This window comes from Hyla sarda, chromosome 1 (assembly GCF_029499605.1).
Source record: "Hyla sarda isolate aHylSar1 chromosome 1, aHylSar1.hap1, whole genome shotgun sequence".
Classification (NCBI taxonomy): Eukaryota; Metazoa; Chordata; class Amphibia; order Anura; family Hylidae; genus Hyla; species Hyla sarda.
Genome location: NC_079189.1, coordinates 286,819,872 through 286,836,812, shown reverse-complemented (window position 1 = coordinate 286,836,812; position 16,941 = coordinate 286,819,872). Strand labels below are relative to the sequence as shown.

Sequence of the window (16,941 nt, the reverse complement as noted above, 5' to 3'; positions counted from 1 at the left end):
AACGTCTCTGCTGCCGGCCGGGTATCCTCGCTCTCCGTCGCCGCCATCACGTCGTTACGCACGTGATGACGAGGAAGGAGAGCGCCGGCCATATAGGGGATCCCTGAACGGAGAAGACACCGAGGAGGCAGGTAAGGTCCCTCCCGGTGTCCTGTAAGCACTAACCCAGCTATTCAGTCGGGCTGTTCGGGACCGCCGCGGGGAAATCGCGGCGGGCCCGAACAGCCCGGCTGAACAGCCGGGTTAGTGTCACTTTCCCCTTCAGACGCGGCGGTCAGCTTTGATTGCCGCATCTGAAGGGTTAATACAGGGCATCACCGCGATCGGTGATGTCATGTATTAGCCACGGGTTCCGGCCGTTGATGGCCGCAGGGACCGCCGCGATAGGGGTGTATTCGCCGTATAAGACGCACCGACTTTTCCCCCCAGTTTTGGGGAAGAAAAAGTGCGTCTTATACGGCGAAAAATACGGTAACTTTTTTTTCATGTACAGGGAAGTATGAGGGCTAATTTTTTGCGCCATGATCTAAAGTTTTTATCAGTACCATTTTTGTTTTGATGGGACTTTTTGATCGCTTTTTATACTCTTTTAGGGTATACATAGTGACCACTACTTTGGACTTTTGAATTTTTTTACGTGTACGCCATTGGCTGTGCAATTTAATTAACAATATATTTTTATAGTTCGGACATTTATGCACGTGGCAATACCCCATATGTTTATTTTTATTTACATTTTTTTTTGTATATGGGAAAAGGGGAGTGATTCAAACTTTTATTAGGGAGAAGGAGTTAAATCATATTTATTAACAATTTTTGTACACTTTTTTTTTTTTGCAATGTTATAGGGGACTATAACATGCAGTACATTGATTGCATACACTGATCAATGATATGTCATAGCATGGCATTGATCAGTGTTATAGGTGCTCTGATACTCCAGCCTGGATCTCAGGCATGGAGCAGCAGAGCGACGATTGGGCGGCGGGAATCAAGGTAAGAAGCCTCCCACTGTCCACTCAGCTGTTCGGGACGCTGTGATTTCACGGCAGCTTTCCCGAGCAGCCCATTGAGCTAACCGGCAAGTTTTGGAATGGAATGGATGGAAAAAATTGTATTTAACGAAATTTACATTTTTTTGAACAAAATGTTTCTTCATTTTTCAACAGGGACCAATTTATGTGGGCGGCAATAATAAAAATGTAGAAAGGGGCCATTTAATTGTAAATATAATCAATTTTTTATAATTAATTTTGTGAAACTTTTTATTAGTAATGCATTTTAATTATGTGTTTAATAAAGTGTGTGTATTTTTGACTTTTTTTAACCTTTTTTTATTTTTATTTTTTTTAGGTACTTCTGTACTACTACTCCCACCATGGAACAGACTGTCCCATGCTGGGAGTTGTAGTACCTGTAATAATAAACAGATTGCTCCTGGTGTTACTTATATAGAGGCATGGCCACACTTCTCCGCTACCCTGCCAATCACCGCTCTCAACGGCATATATGCGAATCTGTGATGTCATGATAACTTCACATCACAGAAGGCAGGGGACCAGTGCAGCGGGCCAGCCGCCCACTTCTTTAGCTTATACAAGTGGATTGCAGCCGGTGTCAAGACATCGCTCCACCCATTGAAACAGACAGGCTCCCTGTCATCAGCTGACTAGTGAGTCAGGTCTCGGCCGCATTGCAACCTGGGAAAAATCTGAGACAACACTAATTTTGTATGCTGTTAAAAATTAAAATTGGGGTGAAAATCACAGAAGAATTGTGAGAAAACCGTCACACACAGGTACGGACACTATATTATGAACTACACTAACTTTACAGCCCCTGTAGCATAGTCAAATAAAGAAAATTCCTGGAATACCCCTTTAACCCCTACAGGACCCATGACGTAACGGTACGTCCCGACACCCTGGGTCTTAAGGACCAAGGACGTACATTTACGTCATGGGCCGTTCTGGTCCCCGCCGTGTGCCGGCGGGGATTGGAGCGGGATGCCTGCTGAAATCATTCAGCAGGCATCCCGTGCAAATGCCCAGGGGGGTCATTAGACCCCCCCATGTCGGCGATCGCGGCAAATCGCAAGTGAATTCACACTTGCGATTTGCGCAATTCCGGGTCATTACGGGTCTATAGTGACCCGGTGACCTGGAATGTAAGGGGGATCGCGGGTGTCTAAGACAACCAGGATCCCCCTGAAGCAATAGGAGTGAGGTCTAGACGCGACCACCAATAGTAGATCGGGGGCAGGGGGGTTTACTTTCGTTTTCCCCGTCCTGCCCTCCCACAATAGGTGGGGCAGGACGGGGAAACGACGGGGACCCGCACCGAAGATCCACTTACCGATCCGGGTGGGCGACGGAGGCTGCGGGCGACGGAGATCGGCGGGCGGCGATGACGTGCGGCTGGATCCGACAGAAGACGGTGAGTTGCCTAGCAACATCTGGAGGCTACAGTTTGATACCATTATACAGTGGTCTCTAACTGTAGCCCTTCAGATGTTGCAAAACTACAACTCCCAGCATGCCCAGACAGCTGTTTGGGCATGCTGGGATATGTAGTTTTGCAACAGCTGGAGGGCTACAGTTCGAGACCACTATATAGTGGTCAGTAAACTGTAGCCCTCCAGATCTTGCAAAACTACAACTCCTAGCATGCCCACACAACTGTTTGCTGTCAGGGCATGCTGGGAATTGTAGTTTTGCAACAGCTGGAGGACCACAGTTTGGAGATCACTTTGCAGTGTTCTCTAAAACTGTAGCCCTCCAGATGTTGCAAAACTGCAAATCCCAGCATGTCCAAACAGCAATCAGCTGTCTCGGCATGCTGGGAGTTGTAGTTGCGTACCTCCAGCTATTGCATAACTTCATCTCCCAGCATGCCCTTCGGCGATCAGTACATGCTGGGAGTTGTAGTTTTGCAACAGCTGGAGGCACACTGGTTAGAAAATACTGAGTTAGGTAACAGAACCTAACTTAAGGTTTTCCAACCAGTGTGTCTCCAGCTGTTGCAAAAGTACAACTCCCAGCATGCACGGTCTGTCTGTACATGCTGGGAGTTGTAGTTTTGAAACAGCTGGAGGTTTGCCCCCCCCCCCCCCCATGTGAACGTACAGGGTACATTCACACAGACAGGTTTACAGTAAGTTTCTTGCTTCAAGTTTGGGCTACGGCAAATTTGGGCTACGGCAAATTTTTTGCCGCAGCTCAAACTCCTAGCGAGAAACTCACCGTAACACGTCAGTGCGAATGTACCCTAAAAACACTACACTACACTAACACATAATAAAGAGTAAAACACTACATATACACCCCTTACACTGTCCCCCCCCCCCCCCCCCCCCCAATAAAAATGAAAACCGTATTGTATGGCAGTGTTTCCAAAACCGAGCCTCCAGCTGTTGCAAAACAACAACTCCCAGCATTTCCGGACAGCCACTGACTGTCCAGGCATGCTGGGAATTTAGCAACAGCTGGATGCACCCTGTTTGGGAACCACTGGTGTAGAATACCCCTATGTCTACCCCTATGCAATCCCTAATTTAGTCCTCAAATGCGCATGGAGCTCTCTCACTTCGGAGCCCTGTCGTATTTCAAGGAAACAGTTTAGGGCCACATATGGGGTATCTCCGTACTCGGGAGAAAATTGCACTACAAATTTTGGGGGGCTTTTTCTCCTTTTACCCCTTATGAAAAGGAAAAGTTGGGGCTACACCAGCTTGTTAGTGTAAAAAAATAAACATTTTTACACTAACATGCCCTTTACTTTTTATTTTCACAAGCGTTAAAAGGAAAAAAAGACCCCCAAAATTTGTAACGCAATTTCTCCTGAGAACAGAAATACCCCATATGTGGGCATAAAATGCTCTGCGGGCGCACAACAAGGTTCAGGAGTGAGAGCGCACCATGTACATTTGAGGCCTAAATTGGTGCTTTGCACAGGGGTGGCTGATTTTACAGCGGTTCTGACATAAACGCAAAAAAATAAATACCCACATGTGATCCCATTTTGGAAACTACCCCCCTCACGTAATGTAATAAGGGGTACAGTGAGCATTTACGCCCCACAGGTGTCTGACAGATTTTTGGAACAGTGGTCCGTGAAAATGAAAAAAAAATGTTTTTCATTTGCACAGCCCACTGTTCCAAAGATCTGTCAAACGCCAGTGGGGTGTAAATACTCACTGCACCCCTTATTAAATTCTGTGAGGGGTGTAGTTTCCAAAATAGGGTCACATGTGGGGGTCCACTGTTCTGGCACCACAGGGGGCTTTGTAAACGCACATGGCCCCTGACTTCCATTCCAAAAAATTTTTTCCCAAAAGCTCAATGGCGCGCCTTCTCTTCTGAGCATTGTAGTGCGCCAGCAGAGCACTTGACGTCCACATATGGGGTATTTCCATACTCAGAAGAGATGGGGTTACAAATTTTGGGAGTATTTTCTGCTATTAACCCTTGCAAAAATTTGAAATTTGGGGGGAAACACACATTTTAGTGAAAAAATAAATTTTTTTTTACATATGCAAAAGTCGTGAAACACCTGTGGGGTATTAAGGCTCACTTAATTCCTTGTTACGTTCCTCAAGGGGTCTAGTTTCCAAAATAGTATGGCATGTGTGTTTTTTTTTGCTGTTCTGGCACCATAGGGGCTTCCTAAATGCAACATGCCCCCCAAAAACCATTTCAGAAAAACGTACTCTCCAAAATCCCCTTGTCGCTCCTTCGCTTCTGAGCCGTCTACTGCACCTTCCGAACAATTTACATAGACATATGAGGTATGTGCTTACTCGAGAGAAATTGGGCTACAAATATAAGTATACATTTTCTCCTTTTACCCCTTGTAAAAATTCAAAAATTGGGTCTACAAGAACATGCGAGTGTAAAAAATGAAGATTGTGAATTTTCTCCTTCACTTTGCTGCTATTCCTGTGAAGCACCTAAAGGGTTAAAACGCTGACTGAATGTCATTTTGAATACTTTGGGGGTGCAGTTTTTATAATGGGGTCATCTTTGGAGTATTTCTAATATGAAGACACTTCAAATCCACTTCAAACCTGAACTGGTCCCTGAAAATTAGTGAGTTTGAAAATGTTGTGAAAAATTGGAAAACTGCTGCTGAACTTTGAAGCCCTCTGGTGTCTTCCAAAAGTAAAAACACGTCAATTTTATAATGCAAACATAAAGTAGACATATTGTATATGTGAATCAAAAATTTTTTTATTTGGAATATCCATTTTCCTTACAAGCAGAGAGCTTCAAAGTTAGAAAAATGCTAAATTTTCAAATTTTTCATCAAATTTTGGGATTTTTCACCAAGAAAGGATGCAAGTTACCACAAAATTTTACCACTATGTTAAAGTAGAATATGTCACGAAAAAAACGAAAAAACAATCTCGGAATCAGAATGATAACTAAAAGCATTCCAGAGTTATTAATGTTTAAAGTGACAGTGGTCAGATGTGCAAAAAACGCTCTGGTCCTAAGGTGTAAAATGGCCAGGTCCTTAAGGGGTTAACTGCAGGAACTACTGCTCCCAACATAGATCAGAGTGTGCTCCATGTTGGGAGCTGTAGCACCTGCAGTTAAGGTTAGGTCAGATCACAGCGGGTGTCACTCTTGACAACTGCTGTGATCGCCCTTCATCCTTCTGAGATGCAGAGTGTCTTTCTCCTGCACTCCGCATCTCTGCACTATACGACCGGCCAGTGATTCATATTTCTTGCTAAGAGCTATGATTGGCTGGCAGCATCCGGCCAATCACCGCTCTGGGCCGAAAATATGAATCAGTACTCACTTCACTGTCCGGCCGGAATACAAAGCAAAGATGTGAGCGCAGGAGAAAGCCGTTCCGCATCTCTGCAATATAAAGGACAATCACATCGGGTGTCAGAAGTGACACTTGGGGCAATCTGTCTATTAATACAGGTACATTAATACAGCAAAATTTTTAGCTCCCTGCCCGCCCACATAAATTGGTCCCTGTTTAAAAATGAATAAAAATTTAATTCTAAAAAACATTAATTTCGTTAAATACCATTTTTCCGTCCCTAATGCATCCTTCTTTTCTTTTTTTTTGGTACCCAACAAAATTCTTCAAAAGAAAAAAAATGCAAGAAAAAAACGCAGGAAAATGCCGTGGTGTTTTTTCTGGCATTTTTTATTTTTTGGCCAGTGGAAACTTAGCCTAACCCTACAGAAAGTTTCAGTTCAGAATTGGTTCCTCCTCTCTTGATTGAAGAGGCGTCACCGCTGGGGACTGAGGGGACAGAGCTGTGACCGCTCACGCGCTTGGGAAAGACCGGACCAACTTAACCCTTTCAGGTACTACCTCTGTACAGTTAACAGTAGCAGATAGTCTTTTCTTCACCTCCCTCTCTATTTCACAAGTGCCACGAGTAAACCACTTTTCATTTGCAAAGTCCCATACACTTAAATTGCATCGGCATGCGGTTTTTGCAGACAATATTGGACACAGTTCAGACTAGGGGAGGACTTGTGGAATAAGGTGCACACCCATATTCTGTTCGTGATGCCAACAGTTGTGGCAGCAGGGTGTGATGAGGGCAGCTGTTGTTACCCAAGGGGCAGATGGCATTAACCCCTTGTATTCGTGACGCCAGGGCAGGGTTTAGCCTAAAACCCCCTTAGGGTAAACCGCTGGATCCTGGGCTAGGCACGGGGGGCAATAAAGACTCCGATGCCAAGTTACTGACAACAGTTGCTTTACTGAGGGTAGACAGTTGATAAAGTCTATACAGTTCAGCCAGGGCCTAAGGAGGTGACCAGTGACGCAGAGAGCCCCTTAAAGGGGTACTCCGCCCCTAGACATCTTATCCCCTATCCAAAGGATAGGGAGTAAGATGTCAGATCGCCGCGGTCCCGCTGCTGGGGACCCCCGGGATTGCCGCTGCGGCACCCCGCTGTCATTACTGCACAGAGCGAGTTCGCTCTGCACGTAATGACGGGCAGTACAGGGGCCGGAGCATCATTACGACACGGCTCCGCCCCTCATGACGTCACAGCCCGCCCCGTCAATACGAGTCTATAGGAGGGGGCGTGGCAGTCGTCACGCCCCTGCCATAGACTTGTATTAAGGGGGAGGGTCGTGATGTCACGAGGGGCGGAGCCATGACGTCACGCTGCTCCATCCCCTGTATCGCTCGTCATTACGCACAGAGCGAACTCGCTCTGTGCAGTAATGGCAGCGGGGTGCCGCAGCGGCAATCCCGGGCTCCCCAGCAGTGGGACCGCTGCGATCTGACATCTTATCCCCTATCCTTTGGATAGGGGATAACATTCTAGGGGCGGAGTACCCCTTTAAGGGCTTGCTGGGACTTGTAGTAGAACTGGATAATTGAATGCAGACCACGCTGACTTGACAGATGACAGGGACTGGCTTGATTTAACTCATAAACTTGACTTAACTTCATGATTTAACTCATAAAGCTGTGACTTTAGCTTACTTGAATTGATGGTGGCTGCAGGACTTGACTTTGAGGTCTCCAACACTCTGGACACACACACTAGGCACGACTGCACTGGACCTCAGCAAAGACTTATAAGGAAAGAGAGAGAGAGCTAGCTCCACCCAGGGCTTATATGGGGGAGACTAGCAGGGAGCCCATAGGTCACTCTTGGGGTCACCTGGTCACTGGTACCTCCTGGATAACAATCACATGACATAACTCTTAAAGAGTACCTGTCATCAACAAAAACTTTTAATATGTTGTTCATAATCATTAATGAAGAGATATTGTAATATACAGTAACCCCCCGACCTACGATGGCCCCGACATATGATGAAATCGACATACGATGGCCTCTCAGAGGCCATCGCATGTCGATGTCAGCATCGACATACGATGCTTTTATATGTCGGGGCCATCGCATTAACTGCTATCCGACAGCGCAAAATGCTTAAGCTGCTGTCGGATAGCAGTGTAATGTGCCCCAGCAGGTTCGCTTACCTATTCCCGATGCTCCGGGTCCACTTCGCGATCCTCCGGTGTCTTGCGCATCTTCTCCAGGGTCCGGGCCTTGCTTTCCGGCGTCGTTATTACGTCACTATGCACGCCGCACCGGCGCAGCAGCGTAATAACGTCACCTGAAAGCGAGGCCCGGACCCTGCAGAAGATGCGCAAGACACCGGAGGATCGCGAAGAAGACACCGGAGCAGCGGGACAGCATCGGGAGCCCCTGGAACAGCAGCGGGAGCGGTGAGGACCTGGTGCGGAGCGGCGGGGACAGGTGAGTACAGCTTCCTATACTTTACATTGCACGGATCCCTCAACATACGATGGATTCGACAAACGATGGGTCGTTTGGAACAAATTACCATCGTATGTTGAGGGACCACTGTATCTTCATTAAAAAATATTAATATTTATACCAGTTTTTTCATTTTATACTTTTGGCCACTAGGGGTCACTCTTCTATGCCTGGTCTGCAAGCAGCATCCTATGCTTTTCATAGTAAGTGTACAGCTTTTAGGACTAATGCTGAAAGGGTTCTGGTCCACCGGAAGTTCAGTACTCTCAGCTCAGGACTCGCTCCCAGCCTGTGAGCTACAAGCCTGCACATGCCTCTCATATAACAGCCAGTCACCTCCCCCCTGCTCTGTGTTCTCCCTGCCCCTCACCACACGTTATCTTATACATTGTATTATCTCACTGCACTCCCTGCTCTGTGCCCCCCCTCCCGACATTCATCTTAATCACTGCCTCTGTAATTGCTCCCTCAGCCCCTGGTTCTCAGCATTGACTTTTTAGTGCAGAGAGGCACAGGAGAGAGAGAGAGACAGAGGATGCCATCCCTCACCTGTACTTAGTCTGAATGCACACTGCAGAGCAGTGTTTCCCAACCAGGGTGCCTCCAGCTGTTGCAAAACTACAACTCCCAGCATGTCTGGACAGCTGTTGGCTGTCTGGGCATGCTGGGAGTTGTAGTTTTGCAACAGCTGGAGGTGCCCTGGTTGGGAAACACTGCTGCAGAGGGAGAGCAGCATACAGGAAGACTGGCAGAAGCAGAGTCCCAGCCAAGCTTCATGTGACATCATGCCTGCCGGGACCCGCCTCCTTCCACCCCTCAGAAAGACAGTGCTCCTGAGCTAATGAAGAGGGATAAAAAAAGGTATTTCCACAGCGTTTAAAACCTCAATAAACACAGGGATAGGCATAGTTAGAGAAAGGGTCAGATGGGAAGGGGGATCAGGGAAAGTTTAGATGATGACAGGTACTCTTTAAAGATACAACATATTTTGTAATTCAATACGCTGCAGAACATATGTACAGGGGGAAACAGGTGCAAGGGGGCCTGGGGACACTGAAGGAGGCTGCCTGACAGGGCACGGGGTAACATTTCCTGTACTGGGCCTCCACAATTCCACAATTCCATGTTGGAAAGTATTGCATAATGTAAGGAAATGGACCATTATATTTTTCTAATATTTTCTCATTATTTTTGCTTTTTTTTAACATGCATTTTTCTTCAACCTCTTTTTTTTTTATCATTGATTAGTTTTATTGTGCAGAGGAAAAGTTGACCAGTTGCCTATAGCAACTGATCAGATCGCTTCTTTCATTTTTCAGAGGTCTTTTTGAAAATAAAAGAAGCAGGATGATTGGTTGTTGTGGGCAGCTGTTGCATACGGTCAATGGTGTAAATTTAAACCTCATATAAGAAATGACAAAATCTATTTTTTTTCTATTTCCTCAACATAAAAAAGCCTTCACATATATTCAACAAAACTAAAAAGAAAACCGCCATTTTGGGTGATTTTGTTTTTATGCAGTGCACTTGTCAGTAAAACTGACATGTTCTCTTTATTCTGTAGGTCAATATGATCAAAATGATACCCATCTTTACATGCTTTTCCATTATTGTACTACTGATCTGTAGTTTTTATTAGCATCACTTTTGCAGATATGTGACTTTGTAATTACTTTTTATACTTTTTTTTTTGGGCTGTGATGTGACCCACTATCAGCAATTTTGGACTTTGGTATTTTTTTACATTTATGATGTTCATCATACGGCATAGTTTACATAATATTTTAATAGATTGGACATACCAAATATGTTGATCTATTTTATTTTTATTTATTTTGCAAAATCACAAAAAGAGGGAAATAAAATGTTATTGGGGGAGGAGCTTATTCACTTTTACATTTATGGCACGAGTCCTTATGGGATTAAAAGTTCAACTTTTCAAGCAAAAGAACAAGCCTTCACAAGACTTTATTAATGATAAAAAATGTAATTACCTTATTTGGAAGGCGGAAAAGGAAAGAAAAAAATTACTTGGGCATTTCGCACCATTTTGCGCTACACAAACAGCGCTTCTTCTGAAGAAGCGCTGTTTGTGTAGCGCAAAATGGCTATTACCATGCGGATTGTTTGATCCGACTTGGCGTCCCGCTAAATGGAAAGAAAACACCCCGAATAAAGAAATTTTGCACTGCTACAGAAAAGTGAGTGCCTTCCATTATTTTCTTTCTATGAAGCTTTGTCTTGCATTTCACCTTTACGGGAAAGAGCACCACTGACGACATGCATACAACTGGGCTTCCTAGTTCTGCATAGGTGGACTGGGATTTAATGAAGTCTGGTGCAATCAGTTAGTGCCGATCAGTCTCTATCTACTTTTCAGGAAAAATAAAAGTGTTATGGCTCTTGAAAGAAAGGATGAAAAAACTAAAATGCAAAAAAAAAAATTGCCTGTGTTCTCAAGACCAAAATAGGCCATGTCCTTAAGGGGTTCATAGTTCAGACAATTTTGCATGTGATGATACCAAATATGTTTCTTTTTATTTTTTTAAACATTTTTATTTGAAAAAAATCGGAAAAGGGAAGTGAGACATGTCATATTTGTATTCATTGCAGAGAATAAGAAAAACAAGAGAACTACTTGTAACAAATATATTTGATGCAATTTGCACAAACATATGTAATTATGTAACTATATGATTAACAGCATCATGTACTGTATATGGTCAGACATGTAAAATTTTCTGATTTTTAAAAATCAGAAGTTAGAGTAATTATTAGTATGTGTTAGGCTAGGTATCCACTTGTTTTTTTGCCAGTGTTTTTTCCTTTTTTTCTGGGGGGGTTTACTTTTGTGTGGAAATTGTGTTTTTTCTCTTTTGCCAATTTTTTTTTTCCTATTTGTGTGTACACCCTATTCTTTTAACTCTTTCTTAAAAATAAGAAGTAAAAATGGCAGAAAAAAAAACACCAATGCAAAACCCACTTTGCATTTTTAATAGGGTCTTTTCTCCCCCATAGACTTCCATGGGAGAGAAAATTTCAGGGTAAGAAACACTATAGGCTCAACATGTAGAAAAATGCCAAAGACAAAAATACCAAGTAGGTATGGCATTTTATAAATCCCTATTGTGGTGACCCATGGTGTATGGCATGACCAAGGGGTGTAGCAGTGTAGGTGGTCCGGCCAGATGGTATTAACCCCTGGGGTGAGATGTTGTTAACCTAGTGTTTGTGAGGCCAGGATGTGGTTGTATGGCATAGGGCACCGCCGACAACCAACCCAGAAACGACATATATTAAATGAGAGTTCAAAGCAGGTTTTGATGCAACTGGAACTTTACTGAAGAAGGCAGTATAACAGTTCTTACAGATAACCAACTTCACCAGAGGTGACTGGGACACAGGGAACCTCTCAGGCTTGCATGGACTAGTAGTGATAAGAACGATGATGCAGGCCACTGTGCTACTGTTATGACTTTGGTAGGAAGTGTAGAGACTTGACTTGTAAACATCGATGAGACTTACAGATTAGATGTGGCTGCAGACTTGTAGGCTTTGGCCTAGCTGGACTGGACTGAACTTGTACAGGACTGGTGCTTGCTTACTGTCCAGGAATCAAGAGAGCAGAGAGTTAGTGGAGAGACTACAGCCCTTTATATATACTAAAGTCCATTGGTAGCTGGTTGCCAGTGGTTACCTGTGCCTCTGGAACTCTGGGTATCAGGTGATCACATATCACATGACCATATCACATGACCTTAGGAAGGTCCTATACAGTTTAAACATCCTAATAACCTTTGTACATAGTTTATATTCACTGTACAATACCTGAAATAAACATACAGAATTAATGTACAATAGAAATCATAATAATGACCAAGGGAGACCCTGCAGGAGAGCCCTGTGGACTTGAGGGACTCTACCTGAAGGGACTTAAGAAACTGTACAGAACCACGTTCTGTACCGGGACACACCACTATTGGCATTTTTTTCTCCAAAATGAAAATGCTGTTTGGGTGTTTTTTTCTGCTTTACTAGACAAATTTTCCCAGTGTCTGTCTGACAAAAGGGGTTGGCCTCAGTTAAGGTAATGTTGTGCTGGCCACAGATTTGAGATTATGCAAAACTCAGGCGAAATTTAACCCCTTAAGGACTCAGGGTTTTTCCGTTTTTGCACTTTCGTTTTTTCCTCCTTACGTTTTAAAAATCATAACCCTTTCAATTTTCCTCCTAAAAATCCATATTATGGCTTATTTTTTGCGTCGCCAATTCTACTTTGCAGTGACATTAGTCATTTTACCCAAAAATGCACGGCGAAACGGAAAAAAAGATCATTGTGCAACAAAATCGAAAAAAAACGCCATGTTGTTACTTTTGGGGGCTTCCGTGTCTACGCAGTGTATATTTCGGTAAAAATTACACCTTATCATTATTCTGTAGGTCCATACGGTTAAAATTATACCCTACTTATATAGGTTTGATTTTGTCACACTTCTGGAAAAAATCATAACTACATACAGGAAAATTTATACGTTTAAAAATGTCATCTTCTGACCCCTATAACTTTTTTATTTTTCCACTTACAGGGCGGTTTGAGGACTAATTTTTTGCGCCGTGATCTGCAGTTTTTATCTGTATGATTTTTGTTTTGATCGGACTTTTTATCACTTTTTATTCATTTTTTAATGGTATAAAAAATGACCAAAATACGCTTTTTTGGACTTTGGAATTTTTTTTGCGCGTACGCCATTGACCGTGCGGTTTAATTAATGAATATTTTTATAGTTCGGACATTTACGCACGCGGCGATACCACATATGTTTATTTATTTATTTTTTTACACTGTTTTATTTTTTTATGGGAAAAGGGGGGTGATTCAAACTTTTATTGGGGAAGGGGTTAAATGACCTTTATTAACACTTTTAAAAAAAAAAATTTTTTGCAGTGTTATAGGTCCCATAGGGACCTATAACACTGCACACACTGATCTCTCATCCTGATCACAGGCGTGTATTAACACGCCTGTGATCAGTGTTATCGGCGCTTGACTGCTCCTGCCTGGATCTCAGGCACGGAGCAGTCATTCGCCGATCGGACACCGAGGAGGCAGGTAAGGGCCCTCCCGGTGTCCGGTCAGCTGTTCGGGACGCCGCGATTTCACCGCGGCGGTCCCGAACAGCCCGACTGAGCAGCCGGGTCACTTTCACTTTCACTTTAGAAGCGGCGGTCAGCTTTGTGAATAAGCAGGTTTATAGATGCATAAATGCTAGTCTCAAAAGACGGTATATGAAATCCTCATGAAATAAACATACTTAATAAAGACGTGTGCTTTCATTATGAACTCCCATAACATACAATACTACAAAAATTAATGGAGTCATTTGTAGAAAATTACAAAAATACTTTATTAATAATACACATATACGGTAATATAAAATAGAGGACTCCCACCCAGATGGAGGAAAAAACAAAAAACAGGTGACCCCTCAGGTCCTAATAGGAGCTAACAGGACATAATATGTAAAACAGAACCATAGCTAAGTATACACATAGCAGGATGTAACCTTGTATCCCAAAGGACTACAAGACACAGCAATACCGACACAGCAAAACCGGAAAAAACATACTTAGTCTAAATATGCTCTGGGACAATCTGAAGGGACACTACCCCAATGCAGGGTTTCGGATCAAAGCCTTTGTCGAGGGGTGTCCTACCAGCAGGATGTGATATATATATATGGACAATGAACCAATAAACATACAGATACAAATTATAACAATTATCACCCGCACACTCCCTGGTGTGAAGTGCTAGGTGCTAATTAAAAACCCTGGGCCGGGCCCTAACAGTACATCCATTGCACATATACATAATAATTCATAAAAAAGAAAATGGGCAGCGAGTTTAACAATACTGTAGTATAAATATATATAGAGAGATATATAGAAATATATAATCTGAAAACACATAATAGACAATAGAATCAGAATAAATAAAATTATATACAAAATAATGAAAATAAGATAGCAAATGAATAATATGAAAAGTATGATATATGTGCCATATCATTAAGTGACAAATCGTGTGAAAAAACATATGAAAAATCATGTGCAGGAATGTGTATCCATATCAGTGCAAAATTACATAATAATAAATATATAAAAATAATATAATTCATATAAATACCAAAAATATAATGTGTGGGGAGGGGGAGAAAAGGAAAAAAGATTAGACAATGAAAGAAGAGAAATAAATAAAATGAAGTAAAAAGGAAAGATAGATTTAAAAATAATGATATAATATAATAAGAAAATTTGCAAATGTATAATAAGTACGCAACCTACATAGCGAAATATAAATACGAAAAGTCCATAAGACCGAAACAGGAGGTTACAGATGTACGACTACGGGAGCTGCATGAAGATGTTCAGAGGTTCATATCATGTCAACAAGGATCTTGAAAAATTTGGGAAAATAATAAAATTTAAAAACAGTTAAAATCAAGGGATGACAGACAAAGTTAAAAACAACCTAATGAAGGACAAAGTGGTCAAAGAAATGGGGCAAAAGGTAATATGTTGTTCACACAATTAGGGTGGAGTGTATCCAAAGTCCATATCCACTTACTCTCTTACTCTGTGACAATACTTTACCAACATCACCCCCACGTAACCCTAAATCTACGCAATCAATCCCTTTAACTCTCAAAAGAGAAGGATCTTTCATATCATCCCCGGATGCTGCCAATCTAATATCCCGCATGTGTTCCCGAACACTAATCTTTAGGGCACGAGTTGTCACTCCAACATAAATTTTGGCGCAGGGACAGGTGGCATAGTAGATCATCGCTTTGGTTTGGCATGTGATGCTCAGATATCATACATTCTGGAACCTGAGGAATTAGAGAAAACATTAGATCTCTCCACATTTGGGCACACCACGTAATGCCCACATGGTGTACATCCTTTTCTTGGGCCTCTGGATCCAAAGATATTTGGTGGAGCTGTCATAGTGGCTCTCGGTGTTACGTAATTCCTCAATATTGGATCCATCATTATTTGGGCCCAATGTCTCTCTAGGCATTTCCTCATGCTCCCCCACTGAATGAAAATTTGTGATAAATCTCACTGGTTTTTCTTCAATAGGTTTAATCTCAGGATGAAGTAACTCTTGCCTGGGGGAATTCTTTGTTGTAAGCTCTCTGCAAGCTCCAGTGACTTTATCCTCTGTCCTTAAATCTGTGTTGTAAATCTTTAGCTTGAATTTGAAAGTTGTTCTGAAGAACAAATCCTAGGTGCCCGTAGGTATTGTTAAACTGGGATGGCATTAATGACATGCTGTGGATGAGAGGAAGTAGGGTGTAAATATGAATTAGTGGATGTTGGTTTTCTAAACATATTTGTCTGAATCATTCCTGAAGTATCACAGATCATTGAGATGTCCAAAAAATCAACCGGGTTATGGTCACATGTGTATGTCCCATGGATTTTTTTTAATATTGCTGTTTAGATGTTTGATGAAATTGGCTAAATCAGCCTCGTCTCCCTGCCAGATCATGAGGACATCGTCGATGTACAGTGCTCAAAAGAGGACATGATCCACCACAAGGTCCCCATGATCCAGCAGGAAGATATCCCTCTCCCACAGCCCCAGGAACAAAATTAGCATATGAGGGCACACAGGCCGCCTCCATAGCCATGCCCTGGAGCTGCAAGTAGAGGGACCCCTTAAATGAAAACACGTTATGCGTAAGTATAAATTCCAACAGTTGTTAACAATAGTTCAGATATCTCCTGCCCAACACTGCTGGTCTCCAGAAAAAAACCTTGTTGCTTGTAAGTCATCCTCATGTCTTATACTTGTGTACAGTGACTCAATGTCATAAGTAGAGTAATCTCGTCAAAATGGATACCATCTATGTGTTTAAGCATATCATAGGTATTACGTACGAATCAATGGTAAACATTCAACCAGTGGTTTAAATTTTTCATCTATAAATTTGCTGACATTTTCAGTCAAGCCACCGTTACCTGCAATTATTGGTCTCCATGGTGGTTTCATCTGGTTCTTATGAATTTTCGGGAGTAAATACATTGTAGGTATTTTTGGGTGATCAACTTTTATTGCCTTCATCAAATCAAGTGAAATAATCTCAGAAGTTTCTGCTTGTTGGAGGATGTCAAAAAGTGCCCGTTTAAATGAAAGAAGGGGGTTGTATGTCATTTTCTTGTAACATGTATTATTGCGCATTTGTTTATACGCTTCTGCCTCGTACATTTTACAAGGCCATACCACAATATTGCCTTTATTGGATGGCTTGTACACAACATCATCTAGTCTCTTTAGCTTCTCCAAACTCTCTCTGGCACGCTGTAAGATTATCATTCTTAATCCCTTTATTGATCCATTTAAAATATTCACTAACGAGCCGGACAAACATATCAACTGCTGGGCATACAGATAAAGGAGAAAAATTTTGATGATTTTGTTTGAATGACAGTAGGTACCTGCATATCCGATGAGATGTCCTGTTCTAATAGTAAGTCCTCTAAAGTCCGTAAAGCTGCTCGTTCCATCAGAGTAGTGAAGATTTCCACAGTCTCCTCCTTGGGGAACCAGCTTTTGAGGATCAGGGAACGGGCAAAAATGTGTAAATATTTT

General features: G+C 42.6%; 1 protein-coding gene across 5 annotated transcripts in view; it reads right to left on the bottom strand.

The window, feature by feature from the left end:
- CRLF1 (cytokine receptor like factor 1) overlaps positions 1 to 11,963 on the bottom strand; it is a 128,076-nt gene extending 116,113 nt beyond the window's left edge. For all 5 annotated transcript variants that reach the window (XM_056574625.1, XM_056574643.1, XM_056574635.1 and 2 more), the window contains exon 1: positions 11,805 to 11,963. The gene's annotated coding sequence lies outside the window, so the exon portion shown is untranslated. The remainder of the gene's footprint in view (positions 1 to 11,804) is intronic.
- Positions 11,964 to 16,941: the final 4,978 nt, after the last annotated feature.